At 38.5% G+C, this 16143-nt stretch overlaps 1 protein-coding gene across 1 annotated transcript in view; it reads left to right on the forward strand.

The window, feature by feature from the left end:
• THSD7B (thrombospondin type 1 domain containing 7B) overlaps window positions 1-16143 on the forward strand; it is a 763775-nt gene that overhangs the window by 581321 nt on the left and 166311 nt on the right. The window lies entirely within an intron of this gene.

Below are 16143 nucleotides of genomic sequence, written 5' to 3' on the forward strand. Positions count from 1 at the left end.
ATTGATTAGAGCACTTCAGTTGGTTTTACCCATGTAACAGAGTTTAAGACTTAGTTAAGAATTACAATGAAGCACTCACATTTCTCCCATGATTGCATACTGTTATTACATTAAGACTGATTTATAAATTTTTATCAATTGAATATGTGGAGCACAAGATGATGATTGTTGAAAGTTCTTTATTCTTAGAGAGGGGAGTGTGTCTTATACGGGTATCTAGATCCTTTATGACTCTGAAACTCTTAACAGAATGGCTACACACTTCTATTACTAATTCTATTATATTAATTTCTGCCCTCTTAACTCCATTTTGATTAGACTTTCTAAACAGGTTGTTTAATGGAAGGGAAATCCACACGTCTGTTAATTAATTTGAATAGTGTATCTAGTACTACTTGTATTTAGATATCATTTGTCAGTTCAAGACTGACATCTTCAGCTACTTTTGCCTAAGTTTTGATAAAAGATGCATAACTCGTTGAAAATGAAAAATTACCATTCCAGCAAAAAAAAAAAAAAAAAATCGTGTTCTAAGGCAGGGCAGAGTATCAGGCTGGTCTTGTCTTTCAAGGTTATCTGGTAAAATAATGACCATAGGTTCTTCCCTCTACACAGATATGAACTTTATTGGGTAAAACAAGGCAGAGGATTGTATAATCAACAGAAAGGTTGCCAAATAAAAAATAAAAACTCCACAGGTACAGTAGTTTGGTGAGGGGAAGAGTCGAATGTGATTAATGAAAACAGGAGGGAAATAATCAGAGTCTGAATAGGGAAGCCTCTTCAGTATGAAGAAAGTTGTAACATAGGTTGATGGTCAGTAGGAAGACTTTCAGGTGACTGTTCTGTGTGAAGACTGTCTGATTCTCCCTAGGGGACTTTCTAGACATTTTAAATGGGAAATAACGATTAAGCATTTATAGTTATAAGGTATGATCATTCTCTCTGAAACTAAGCCTTTGTAGCACTAGTGTTAAACACTAATTTTAATAAGCTAATTTTATGAACTAGGAAATTGTCAAGGGAGTAAAAGGACTTCCTTGAGCACAGATTCTAAAACTGTACTCTCAGTATTCTTAGGCAAACGTATAGAAACAGGTCTTCAGATTTAGAGTATGAATAAGATAAAGGTATTTGTAAGCCTGTTATGACTTAAAACAAACGTGTTCTAAACGTTTAATTGACATATAAAACTTGTGACCTTAAGAAGTAGTGCGTGCTAAAAATTAAGCCCAAGTTCAAGAACAGTTTCAGTAAATGCCCTACGTGAAGACTAGGTGAGACTGGGTTTGTCTCCAGGAGCTGTTTCTGGAGTTTGAATTCAGGAAGGGAATTGTAGCATTCCAGAGGCATTTGTGGGGATGCTCAGAGGTGAATCCTGGGATTTAATTCTCAGGTAGCAAATTGAGTGTGGCATAGACTCTGATGTAAAGAGGTTTCAGGTATATAGAGCTTAGTTACCCTTAAATTGAAAAAATTCATCCCAATCTGTGCTTTATATTTTAACATAAGTTAATTAAGGCAGTAAGTTATAACCGTTCCCTCTCACTCTAAGTCTGTGAATCGCAAGGGAAAATGCTATTGTGAAAAATCCTAAATTTAAAGGAAACTGTCCCCAGAGCACTTCCTTTTCTAAAGAAAGCACATTTTTACCTATGTTTGTGGAAGGATATCTGTGGATTTCATTATATATTTGCTTTTATACGTGGTAGAATCCCTCCTACCCCACCGTGTGTGTGTGTGTGTGTGTATGTGTATGTTATGTATTGAAATTTGTTTGAAGTTATCCATTTTCCCTTAATTTATCTGAAGATAAATTGGATTGTCAGTAATTTTCATGGTTCAGAAGATATTCCCAGCTTCTATTATTTATGGCAATTCTTTAGAAGAGATTACTATTTGTTTCTCTGAGCTCGAAATATGATCTAGTTGGAGGCTCTTTTAAGTTCAGTTTTACTACTGGCCTTAGGTTACTTGTCTCCTTTCCAGTTGTTTCTAGGTTTGGATTTATTTTCCTATTTCTGGAACCAGATTAATACTCTCTCATCCACTCAGCCATAAGTAAGAACTTGAAAAAAATGTGACCAAATTATAGCAGTAAGAGAGGTACATATCTTTAGTACCTACGCATGATGAAAATTCAGTATATGTCAGATTGAGCCTAACATACTGTTCATAAAAAAAATACTGAACTTTCTTATTTGTGTGTGTATGTATATTGCATCTGCTGTGTAAACATTAGTGTACCTACATGTGCTTAATCATTCTCCTCCTTCATTTCTCTTGAAAACATGAGGTTTTTCTGAGGGCAAGGGCTTCTTTCTACATTTGTAACTCATTCCAGCCCCTGGTACACCACCATGTGGATTCTCAAATTATATTCATTGGATACTTTAGTTGAAAAGAAGCTTTCTCTCTGGATGAGTGGCTGGCTAGCTCCATAGAAAGAAAAAATGTATTAGAACTCTGGTCTCTTAAGCAATGATTTGTCATTCGAATTCTCAAAAAATATGAGCTCTCCTAGAAGCAAGAAATAAGAATCTCCAAAGTATTATTGCCCGAGGAGTCTTTCGTGACTTTCCTGAAAAACCCTGGGTGTTTGGATCCCCAGTGAAATCTTACTCAGTGATATAAATGAAAAGGGTGGTGTTATGTACCCAAGCTCATAAACTGCTCTGAGTCTGTTAGTGAAATCAATATTTATAATCTCTCATAAAAAGCCTCCCTTTTAAGCTAAAACCTATCAACATGATCGCTCTTTCTCTAGAAGTGCCAAAGTGACAGCAGCATTTGAGTGGCTTTCTGCTAAGTATAGTTGTGATGCTAAATAGCTTGAGTGTGCACCTCACCCAAAGCTCTGACTGAGGCAGAAAACTTCTAAATAGTTTATTAGATTATCGGGTCAGTTGGCTGCTGCCCTTGACTGTTGTGCATAATCAATAGGAAATATATTTTAATTTTTTATGGTCTGTAATGTGAGTGGATTTAAGTGCACTTGTATATTTTTGCTGTATTTTTTTTTCTTTTGGAATATTGCTTAATAGAAGACTAAATATGGGGACATTAAAGCTCCATTGGACTTACAGTTCCCTTTATGAGTTCTTCACACAATTGAAAGCAAGGGAGTTCCAGGGAATTAGATGTTGTTTATATATTGTAAATCTGTGTGTCCAGTGTGTTTGAATAAAAATCTTACATTGACATTCATTATCTATACTTTTTAAAATTCATGCTATCTATTTAAATACTTTTTTTGAAAGAGTTTTGATTGTTTGCAACTGAATGAGAGTATAAATTAAATATGTGTGTTCTCTAGAAACAACTACTATTTTATTTTGTTTTTTAAATTTTTTATTGAAGTGTAGTTGATTTACAATATTCTTTTAAAATGTAGAGCAAAGTGACTCAGTTATACATGTACATACATATATATTTTTTCAGATTCTTTTCCATTATATGGTATTACAAGAAACTGAATACAGCTCCCTGTGCTGTACAGTAGGTCCTTGTTTGTCTATTTTATATTTAGTAATGTGTATCGATAACAACTGCTAGTTTAAAGGTGTGTCTTCTCCCTGAAAAGAAGTAGTCTAAATTTGGAAGCGATAAGTATAATGTGTTTTATTTTTCACAGCAGGGTAATGATGTTTTAAAGAACACTTTCTTTCCTAAGAGATACAAATATATTTTAGCGTGAACATTTGTTCCTTAGAAGAAGGTTTTGGATGAGAAGTTTTCTATAGAGAAATAGCATATGCTCATGTTAATACTGCTTCATTTATTATTGGTAGGATGTTAGGATGCAGAAATAGGATAACTGTCATCCAATCTGAATGTTTGTTTACCCAGAAAAATCTGGCTACACTTAAAGTTTAATTTGACTTAACTGATTTTAGCCTCTTGCTTCTTTTCAACCAACCCGACTCCCACTCATCCTAACCTTGTCCAAATCATCGCTGGCACAGTCCTGCTCACTTAGGACTTAGTACTTTGGCAGGCACTCCAGACTGTCATGGAGCAAGAAATCATCTTCTTGAGTGTAAATGTGGAAGGCTCCAGCTTATCTATGATGAAGTTTAATCAGGTGTACCGTTCTGGCGTGGGGAGGTGGGGGTTGATGATGGCACCTTTGACAAGAACTTGTTTTAATTATGAAATACCAAATGTCATAAAATTAAGAGATGCAGGGTGATTTATTCCTCAGGGTTATTTGGGAGGATTTAATAGATTTCCTTTCACTAAAACATTTCACCTCTCCCCAACGCAGTAATTATGATCACGAAGCGCAATACACTGCACCCCCTCTCAGAAGCCGAGTGAGATGCCTAAGGACTGGCGTCCGTCTGTCTGTCTTTTGTGCCTGTGCCAGCCCGACTCTGTGCTCTAAAATTGGGACGTCGCTCTGATTGAGCTGAGTAGAGCTTGGAGGAGAGGCAGTTTTTGTCTTTTGTTCCTGCCCTGTCACCACCTCCAAGGGAAAAAAAAAGTTTTCTCAAGAGATTCCTCTCCCACCACATCTGCATCTACACATACTCTTTTCTTGATTGTTCCAAAAGGAATGTCCCTCAGGGCTTGTTAAAATCTTTTGAAACTTGGATCATTCTTCTTGAACTGCCTGAATCACTCATGAGAAACAGGTTTCCTATCCCTGTTGTCCCTTCTCTTTTGGACTTTACTGTGTTTTTCTCATACTGAGTATTGTTACTCTGCGCATATTCAAGCTCACTTTCAGTTGTTACACAGGATGTTGCCATGTTCCTGGAATGTTACCTCCTAAGCTGGCTTGGCAAATCTCTCTAATGCTGTCCTTAGGCAGGGTTTCCAGGATTGGCAGGAGGCACCTGTAAAGTGGTGAAGCGGGCAGATTTTGTCTTTGGAACTCTTTCAGTGTGCTGTCAAACCTCCCATTATCCCTGGCTCTTAACTCCTGAAGTTCTGAAATATTATATCAGGTAACATCATCCTCAGCAGGAAATCACATCATCTGTATTTGATTTTGCAAAACTGTCTTCTTAACCAAGTATGTCAAATAGAAGCGCATGAAGTAGTTTTCTAGAAAGAAAAAAATATGGGCAGAACCTGCTATTCAGAGCATTCCTGAATCATCCTGTCTTTTAAGCTTTAAATGAAGAATGGAAACTTCCCTTCTCCTCTCATGCATTAAAAAAAATGTGGATCTGACTTTAACCACAAACATTTAGGAAGTTAAACCACCACGTACTGATGGGAGTGTAACACCTTCTTAAAATAACTCACTCAAAACCTGTTTAAAAGAAAGATTCTAAGTGGCATACTAATTCTCCAGGTCTTTTTAAAAAATTATTATTGAGGCATAAATGATACATTATATTGTATAAGTTTAAGATGTACAATGTGTTGATTTGATACATTTATATATTGTAATATGGTTACCACCATAACATTAGTTAACCGATCTCTCACATCACATAATCATCTCTTCCTTTTTGTGGTGAGAACAATTAAGATCTAGTCTCTTAGCCACTTTGAAATTGATAATGCAGTCTTGTTGCCTATAATCACTATGCTGTGCCTTGGATCTCCAGAGCTTATTTATCTACTAATTGCAAGTGTGTACCCTTTAGATTTTTCAAGCTTTATCCCTATATTAAAATACCAGAAAGCCAGTTACCTTGGTCCTGACTAGATCCTATGATCAATCCCTGAGGTGAAGCATTTGGTTGAATCATGATTTAATTTTTCCTACGTGACTTAAGAGCCAAGATAAAAATAGTCTCTATGAGAAGCTTATCTAAATCTTTTGAAATAGAAAGTATTGTTTCATAATCTTTACTGATCGTAAGAATAGAAAAAATCACCTTGGGTGGGAGAAAAGTTTGCATCAAAGCAGGTTCTCAGGCCCCTGCTCTGGAAACCAGTCGGCACAATTAGAGTGGATTCAGGAATATGTGTTTGTTAACAAAGCTCTGTCTTGGCTGTGTCCTCTGATCAGGCAAGTTGGTGAACACTGTTGAATTGAGAGTCTTGCCCCGAGGCTACTGTTTCTGTTGAGGTCAGATCTGGAAAAGATCTCTGCAGCTGACTTAGCCTGCCCTTTCTAATATCAACAATCAACAAAACCCCTGGTTCTTTGCTACTCAAAGCAAATCTGGGAGGACCCTCCCATTTTAGAGAAGAGGAGACTAAGGCTTAGAGGGGTGTAATTACTTGACCAACTATACCCACTGATGTATATAAGGGGTTAAGAGTCATTCAGATCTGAGGTGAAATGCTACCTTGCCATCTTCTAGCTGTGGGAAGCTAGAAGATGAGAGATGTGAGAAAATTATTTTTCCTTTCTAGGTCCAAATTTCATAATCTGTCAAATAGGTATAACAGTAAAGACTACCTTAAAAGGTTATTGTATTAGAAAATATAAAATGAAAATAAATATAAACTTCCTGTTTTGTTGTTTGGCATTTAGTTAGGTACTTGGTAAATGCTAGATAGGATTGTTTTTCCTTGGTCTCTAACACATAATTTCTGTTCCCAGTTCAGTTTGTTTTCACCTATACCACATTGCCTTTTAGAACTAAGTTATGCAGATTGCTTTTCTTTTTACAGTTAGCTACTGGAATATTTGAAGTCAGATATTTTCATTGTAATCACTCAGCTTATATACACAGAAAAACTACTGTCACTGCTTCCTGCATGGAAAGTCTGTTTTATTTCTAAACATCTTATTTGGCATTGCATTTTTTTCCTAGTGGCAAAAAAGGATGTAACTTTTTATATATTTATAAATGATTTCCCATGAACTTGTGATTCTTTGGAGGTGTGTGTGTGTGTGTGTGTGTGTGTGTGTGTGTGTGTGTGTATGTGTGTGTATGAGTATAGCAGAAAGTTATGCAAATCATTATGGGTATCACTGAATTTTTACAAAGTGAATCTTGCTGTTCAGTTACCACCCACATCAGGAAGTAATACATCATCAGCATCTCACATGCCCCTTCTTGAGCTCCCCCTCCTTCACTACCACTTTCCTCTCACCAAATAGAACTGCTCTTCAGCCTTAACACGATAAATTAGTTTTATCATTTAAAAAACTTCACATGTGGATTCTGCACTGTGTGCTCTTCTGTGTCTGCCTGTGTCTCCTCAGCATGATGTTTGTGAGATTTATCCATGTTGTGATGGGTAGCAGTATTTTGTTCATTTCCATTGCTTTATGTTGCATCCTTGTACATATCTCATTATTAGATGATATATTCCACATTTTACCCATTTTCATTGTTAATGGGTGGACATCTGGGCTGTTTGCAGTTTGGAGTTATTCCTAACAGCTCTACAGTGGCCATTCTTGCACCTGTCTTCTGGTGCTTTCTTGTGTGCGTTTCTGTTGGGTACGCACCTGACAATAGAACTCCAAGGTCATGGGCTATGCATATATTCCACTTCAGTAGATAATTGGCATTTCACTTTAACTTGTACATTATCACAGATCTCCCTACATACAGATAGTACCTAATTCTAAATAATGACTTGAAATACGACCTGTCTGACACCATGCAAAGAGGTGTGAAAGCCATTGGGATGCATTAAATGTCTATCTTAGCATTTCTCATGTCACATCAGTGGCTGTGGTTCACTCCCATGTTGTGACTCTTCCCAGAGAGAACAGTGTGTGAGCACTGCCTTCCTGCTGGACCCTGCTCATGTTTCTCAACAACCAACATACCGCCAGGCTTCCTCTGCCTCTTCCTCGTTACCTTCAGGATAAAGCGAGAACTACATACTGTGGTTTATAAGACATTTCTTGATCTGGCCCCAACAATGTTCTGTGAGCTCAGAGTCATGGTCAAATGAGCTAAGCCCTCAGGGAAGCTTCTGATGAGTCAGGAGGAAGGGGCCACTACTGTCTTTCTGTCTCCTCATCAGCCCTTGGACAGGCTCTCATAAACAGAATTTCACATTCATGGGATGATTCTATAAATCAATAGATAGCTGTCTAATATGGTGTCTTAACAGAAATTGCCTTTCAGTTACAAATCACATTTTCATACTTGAGGGAAATTAAATATTTGGATTGATGTTACCACCCTTTCTCTAGAAGCTACTCATCAAATTCCCTGTACATTGGATTAAAATCAAACTCTGCTACCATTTAAATACAGGCTGCCCAAGTCAGATTGGAGTTGTTGCTTTCTTCTCTGAAGGGAAATCCTTTTCTCTTAGATGACAAGGTAAGGGACACCGTGTTTATCATCAGTGCTGTAAGCAAGTATTGAACCATTTGCAAAGTCTGCCTCCAAATGATGTTCCCAAACAGCAGAAATGTTGTCCAAAGCCATCTGCCACCCTAATGGACACCAATCTTGTCACCCTTAGAACTGAAGGTGATTAATTTGAATAGCAGTGCTAGGAAAGAATTATGAGTTCAGCTGACTCTCCAGGGGGCTGTATATCTGATGGGGGCCAGCAGGGGCCATGTGTCATAAACTAGAATGGCAACACAGTGAAATTGCTGTTTGTTTTCTGGTTTTGGCGCAAAGGAACAGAACTATAGTGAAGTCACTGTTGGCCCAAAAATTTATATTTTATATATTTCAAAGGACATTTGGTACTGGCTTAAGTGTATTTTTATACTTTAAATCTACCCAAATTCAGCTTCTAAATGTGTCCTACTTGAGCATATATTTAATACAGATCTTCCTTGACTGATGATGGAGTTATATCCAGATAAATCCATCATATGTTGAAAATACAAGTCAGAAATGTATTTAACACACTTATCCTACCAAACATCATTGCTCAGCTTTGCCTACTTTAAACGTGCTCAGAACACTTAAATATAGCCTATTGTTGGGCAAAATCATCTAACACAAAGCTCATTTTATAATAAATTGTGGAATAGCTTATGTAATTTACCGAATTCTTTAATGACAGTGCAGAAACAGAACGGTTGTCTGAGTGCAGATGGTGTAGTTGTTTACCCTTGTGATCATGTGACTGGCTGGGAGCTGTCCAGCATCATGAGAGAATATGTACCACATACCGCCAGCCCGGGAAAAGATCAAAATTCAAAGTACAGTTTCTGCTGATACATATCAATTTTGCACCATTGTAAAGTTGAAAAATCATTAAGTTGAGGACCGTCTGGACTCTATACTGCCTCTCCCACCACCCTTACTCCTCTCGCTTGTCCTCTGTCTCTCACTTTCCTGCTATTTATTTATTCTTGGTTTTGATTTTTGGCTGTCTCTCCACAGACACACCCAGAATTGTGTTTATCTAGTGCAGGGCACAGCATTAGGGAAGTGAATCAGAAGTGCTACAAGGATGAGAAGAAACAGTACGGTACCTGTGTTAGGAAGCCAGGTATCACAGTGCCCACTGAAGCCTGAGCTTCTGGAGAACTCTGGGAGACTATGCAAAACACATGCCCAAGTTTTATCAGACTTGAAGGGCCAGGAAGCCAGGATATTTGTGTGGAAATTTCTGAGAGTCCCTTGAGACGAATGTTCACTCTGTACACTTTGGGCTAAGCATAGACAAAGAGATCTAGATACTGGCAGTTGGAATTTGGCCAGCGCACAAGGTTGCTACTGATATTATCCCTCTGTGATTTAAAGTACTGAGATGCATTGAAGTTGCTCAAATAATATTGTTTTTAAACTGGAGTTGTACGTTGCCTCTACAATCCATGTCATAACCAGAAGTCCACATTTTCCCAATAAAACCACACTTTACTACAGCCCCATGGCCAGTTAGATGTGCATTTTGAGTTGTTTTCTTTTGGGGTGAAAATAGATTTCTGATTATCAGGCTGTGCAGTCTCATCTGGTCCTTCCTGAAATTGAACACATGTCCTTTGTGGATGTTGGACCAAGGAGAAGGGAAGGAGGAAATCTGGGTACAGAGACCAAACATGCCCCAATTCATGAGCTGGAAATAAGATCATTCAAAGGGCTTTAGAACTACCCTGCATACATCCTCCTGTTTCCCTTTAGGTGCTGTACGGCGTATTGTGTCCCTTTCTCTGTGACTGCTACCAAGTACAGTTTTGTTGGCCTGAAAGTAAAAGGAGGAGGGGCAGGGTGGGACTGGCATGTGACACTCTTAGGCAGCATTGTCGGTGCATGAAAAAATAGAATCTGACTGAACACAACTAAGGAGTTCCAGGACAATCAAATACTAGAGTAACAGTCATTGCCAACGTTGGCTTCATCCTCAGGGTGCTGGCATGATCTGCAGTTTCAGGCATGCCTCCTGATGCAGCAATGACCAAAAGAATGAAGAGAGCCTCTCTCTTGTGACTCTTAGGAACAAGACAATTTTCCTAGAGCCTCCCCGACTCCCCAGAAGACTTCACTTGACACATCAATGGCTTAAGTTGGATTTTGGGTCCATCCCTAAACTAATCTCTGGAAGGAGTCATGGGATGAACTTCATTAGTTTGAACAAGCATTTTTCAACCAAAGTTGCTTTAAACTCCATAATAGATGTAAAACCCTGTAATATCTGGCAAACTGGGATATGTATTAAAAACTACTATGGCAGGGGTGAATGGTCTGAGACCCTAGTCTCTGTTGGATGGTGCCATCAATATCTCAGGCACACCTGAAATCCACTTCTGAGACACTGGTATGGTAGCACTGCTTCTCAAACTTTAATGTGCATGTGAATCACATGACAGAGCTTGCTAAAATACAGACTCTGATTCAGTAGGTCTGGCGGAAAGAGGGAAGAGATGGCTATTTTAACAAGCTCCCAGATGGTGAAAGAACTGCTAATATACAGATTACACCTTGAGATGCTAGTGTGTGCCAGTTGGGAACCCTTTCCTAGACTAATACCTGGGGTGGAGTGAACCAGAATGTCCACTGTATACCCTTAATTTTACTCTTTTTGACATTTAATTTGATAAGAGTATAATTAGTTTTAAGTAACATGTTGCGCCTTTTATCATGATGGAAAATTTAAGTACTATTTTAGTAGAATATCTGAAAGTCTACTATGTTATGAAATCTGACCTTATACTTAACCTGTGAGGATATGAATTGCCTTGACTAGAGCTCTTCCATGATGCTTTTTCTTTTGAGAAGAACATCATTCCATTTTGCAAGTTATTTTGCATAACCAGCCTACCAGTGCCTCTCTCTCTATGATAAATAAGCAGACTTAAATATCAGATACGTCGTACATTCATATGCCACGTGTCTCTTACTCTCCCTGCTCTGTGTAGCCCAGGCAATCCTTTCTTGGGTTATTTAATTTAAAGTTGAGTTAATAATTTAAAGGCATATTGGAACTATGCACATACTGGGGAGGGCTCATAACAACATTAATGAAGGAAGCCAAGTCTAATATCTCCTTTGGATTCCTCCAGAATGTTTCAATCCAAGTAAACCTTCCATAGACTATTCAATATTGCAACACCATTTGGTAATGCAAGTGACAATAGCAGATGGCAGGAGTGAGTACAGCTGAGTATCGTTTGCATGAAGGTGAAATAAAAGCCCATGTTTATGGAAAAAATCTCAGTGAAATTGCTCATTTAGAGATTGATAGATTTAGATTTATATATATAGTTGCTTTAAAACATTTTAAAAGCCCCTGAAGGATGATACATTCAGAATAGGTGCAGATGGAGTCTGAAAATGCAAAACAATGAGACATCAGACATTTAGAGCGTGGTTTAATAGGTACACACCCTTGTAGTTAACTGTAATGTTCTTTTCTGTGTGTCTGTCTTGGTTCATCCTGAGACTTGAGGCTGCTAGAAGGTAGATGTTTTGTTTTCTGTTGCCATAATTCTTCCAAGGGCTGATCACTCAGCCGTGTCACTGAAAGTCCATGTGCTCTCCTAAATTTTTTTTTAAAAAGAAGAAAATATTTTAGAGGCAAATGGATTTTTTATGTGTAAAGAATTTCTGACATGGTGGAAGTGTTGAACTCTTTGCTCCGAGTAAATTATGAGTCATTGGAGAATAAGTTGAGTGCTGTAGAGTCAATGTTTGTGTCCACCCAGAATACATATTTTGAAACCTGATTCCCAGTGTGATGTCATTTGGAGATGTCACCTTTGGAAGGTGATTAGGCCATGAGGGTAGAAACCCTCATGAATGGGATTGGTGCCCTTATAAAAGACACCCCAGGGAGCTCCGAAGTGAGGAAACAGAAAAGACAGCTGGCTGTGGATCAGGAAGTGGGCTCTCATCAGGCACTGAACTTGCCGCCACCTTGATCTTGGCCTTCCAAGCCCCCAGAACTATGAGAAACGGTTCTGCTGTTGACAAGCCACCCAGTCTATGGTATTTCTATTATAGCAGCCTGAACTAAGATAGTGATGCATATGTAATTAGATACTTTATGCTCAGATTTCATTTTTAGCCTTAAATTCACTTTCTTCATGGCTTCTTTATGGTGGTTGAATTTATCACTCAGAGCTTGCAATTAGGCAAGCAGAATCAAGTCCTAGGATCTACAGAAGAAGGAAAGTTTAATTTAGTCATTTTGCTGTTATCAGTGTAGTTCATTCTTCTTTTCTTGGTTAAAAAGAGATCGCAGCTTTTGTTAGAAACTAAGTTGCCCACTGTGTCAGCTTTTCAAAAAGGCTTATTTTTCTACATGTAGTGACTGAAGCCACGTCTTTATGAAGCTGAAATAAATGGCAGGTTCAGTAAAGTCCAGGGGAAAAAGTCCATGAAAATGGAACATTTGATGACCTAAATATAGACCTATCTGCATTCTTTTTTTTTTTTCTCCTTGGAATTGTAACATTAGAATTAAAGCCCTCTATGTCTAGAAAACCAAACCAGAAAGATAATTGAGTAAAATGCTGATGAATTCTGGGGAAACAGAATTAGCTATTTAATGTTAAATAGGGGTAGCAAAGACTTAAGGGAAGAACTGAAACAACTTTGGAATGTGAAAGTGAAAGATGGACATTTTGAACTCAATATATGATAGCCTTCACATGAATTATTGCCTGTCATTTGAAATGCATATTATTCAAAACTATAGAAAAATCTATTCTGGCTTATTACTTAATTAAAAGTAAGTTATGAGCACTTTCAATCTTTATATAAATTATATCATTTGCAAGTCATGAATTCCCCATAATTCTCTTGGTCTTAATCATCAAAAACATTGCTATACTTAAGTACAATCGCTATGCATTTTTCTACCTTCTAGCACCTTCCTTTTACAAGGAAGCTATCACAGCTGGAGAAAATTGATATTCAAAAGTATAAAACACGGCAATGAAAAGATTAATTTTCTATGCTTACTGCCCTTGATTCTTGAAAACTTTAAACTTTCCTCACAGGAAGGCCAGTGGTTTCATTGTGTGGTTGGCAGTGGGCAGATGATAACGTTCTGCTCTATTTTACTTTATTATGAACCGAAGAGGACCGGGTGTTTCTCTAATGAGTTTGTAAGAGATGCTTCACTGCTGACACATGAGCTGCATCCCTTGGCCTGCTATGGTGGGGAAGTGAGAAAGAGTTTTAACAGCTTGCAAAAATTATCACCATTAGAGTGAATGAAGCTCTAAAATATATATACCAGATGTTTAAAATGGTTAGATTTGGGAGAAAACATACAATTAATTCACATTTTAGTGCTCAGTACAAATTTTAATTTATTCTGATTAACTACTTTATAGCCCATCTCGAATACCATTTGAAGGAGTTATGGAAAGGCTATAGACGAAGTCGTAATCAAGAGATGACACTTTATTGGCATAGAAACAGAAGAGTTTTATGCCCAATACCCATATTGCTCAGAAGAGTTCAAGTTTCTCTTGCCCAGAATCTGTTATTGAATAACAGGCTTGGAATCGATATGGGAAGCAGATTAATTTACTTAATTACAATTTGTGCCAAAGTTTAAGCCCTCCACAGACCAGGTAAATTGTTCTCATCTGCATGCACATACTTTATACCTGCTCCAATCAAGTCACCATGCAAACGTATTAATAGATTTCCTGATAAGACTTACTATGAAGGGGACAGGCTAGGTGAAAATTAGTGATTAAACTCCAAAGCTTTCCTATAGATTAAGAAACATTTTAAAGTGTGTATGCTATGGAGATAATAATGTGTTCAGTGGTCCTAATATAATGCCTGGCTTTGTACTAGGCATTATTAACATCATCAATTATGAGTCTAGTGAGGATTCTGGGAGGAGGTCTTTGGAAATCCCACTGTATTACAAACTTTCTTCACATCCACATACTATAATCTGGAGGTCCATCGGCAAGCTCTAGATGCCAGAGTGTTATTTGGACTGTTCAGTATTTGCTACTAGGTGTTACGGTTTTTGATTAGTTGTGAAGATTTTAAAACTAGAAAATTTGGCCTTAAAATTTGGGTTCCTAAAATCCTTTTAAAATCAGAATATCTGGCAAATTTCATGTGAATCTTAGAATGCCTGTTCCCCTTAGACAGCCTGTATCAGTACGGTGACCCGCTCCTTCTCTGTCCCCACAGTGCTCCCCTGCACCTGGGCCCAGCATCAACAGCCAGGTCCATCCCTAAGTACCCGTGAGCTGGGGAGAGACCACAGCAGATACCCGCATTTCCAATGTTTCAGTAATTAAGTTACAAACCAAGGCAACAGAATGATCTGTAAAATGTTTTATCATCCTCCCTTAACGAATATACCCTCATAACAGTCCAGAAGGCTAAGTTCAAATTTGAGGTTCTCAGAGTTCTGGGATGGAATGTGACGCCATCGGGAGAGCCAGTTTTCAGCCTGTGCTTTGTGCTTCTGCTCTTGCAGCCTCTGCTCTGTCCCAGACACACCCTCATCTACTTGTACAAGCTCTGCCCACTGCTGGCAGGCACCCTCTCCCCCATCTTCAGGCCTAGGGACACTCATGTGGGCAAGGGGATGCAGCCCCACTCCTCAGGGGCCAGACCTGGGGAGGCGCTTGCCCAAGTCATGGAAGCAGCTCACACTTACTGGTGGAGAATTCTGGGTTCCAGGGTTGTTGGAATGTGGCCTAATAGATTCTAGGAGGAGGCAGAGAGCAGGCTGCCAGTGGCATGCCCCTTTGACGCTGCAGGTTCTTCACCCACAGGGCAGAGGCACAGCTGGAGGAGGGCAGAGGAGGTTTCTCTGTGCGGGGGGAAGCCAGAAGGCAGCACTGTCAGTGGCTGTTTGTAATAAGACTTGTACCGTTGCTTTCTTGGGATACCTTTAAGATGAAAGCCTTAGTTTTAGAATTCACGTCTCTACCAAAAAAAAAAACGTAAATGACAGAAAAATAATGTAGAGAATTTCATGAAAATGGAAAGGGCCTAGTTTTCAGATGGAGATGATTGTACTCATTTATATCCCATGCCTCGTATTTGCCGGCAGGTTTTTGAGTTTGAGACCGTTGGTTGAGTCATCTTCTTCCTGCCCAGACTGTCATGCCTTGTTCATGATGCAGAGTGGCTGCTAATGAATATTAATTGCTTGTCACAGTGCCAAAGTGTGAGGTTGTGGAACACTTATTATATCATTTCAGTGGACATAAGAAAGAAATTAGGAGACCTTCATTTAAAAGCCTTTTTTTAAATTTAGTTTTTAATTTTTATACCATTTTCAAGGTCACTTCCATTTACAGTTATTACAAAATATTGGCTCTATTCCCCATGCTTAAAATACATCCTTGTGGCCTGTCTTACACTTAATAATTTGTACCTCCCACTCCCCCACCGCTGTCTTGCCCCTCCCGCCCCTCCCACTGGTAACCACTAGGTTGTTCTCTAGATCTGTGAGCCTGCTGCTTTTGTGCTATATTAACTAGTTTGTTGTATTTTTTAGATTCCACATATGAGTGATACCACACAGGATTTGTCTTGCTCTGTTTGACTTCTTTCTCTTAGCATAATGCCCTCCAAGTCCATGCATATTGCTGCAAATGACAAAATTTCATTCTTTTTTATGGCTTAGTATTCCTTCCATTGTGTGTGTATGTAGATATATCACGTCTCCTTTATGCAGTCATCTGTTGATGCATACCTAGGTTGTTTCCATGACTTGGCTATTGTAAATAATGCTGCTAACGATGTTGGAGTGCTTGTATCTTTTCAAATTAGTGTTTTTGGTTTTTTTGGTTGAATATCCAGGAATAGAATTGCTGGGTCATGTGCTAGTTCTGTTTATAGTTTTTTGGAAACCTCAGTTCTG

Source organism: Camelus bactrianus, chromosome 5 (genome assembly GCF_048773025.1).
Source record: "Camelus bactrianus isolate YW-2024 breed Bactrian camel chromosome 5, ASM4877302v1, whole genome shotgun sequence".
Classification (NCBI taxonomy): Eukaryota; Metazoa; Chordata; class Mammalia; order Artiodactyla; family Camelidae; genus Camelus; species Camelus bactrianus.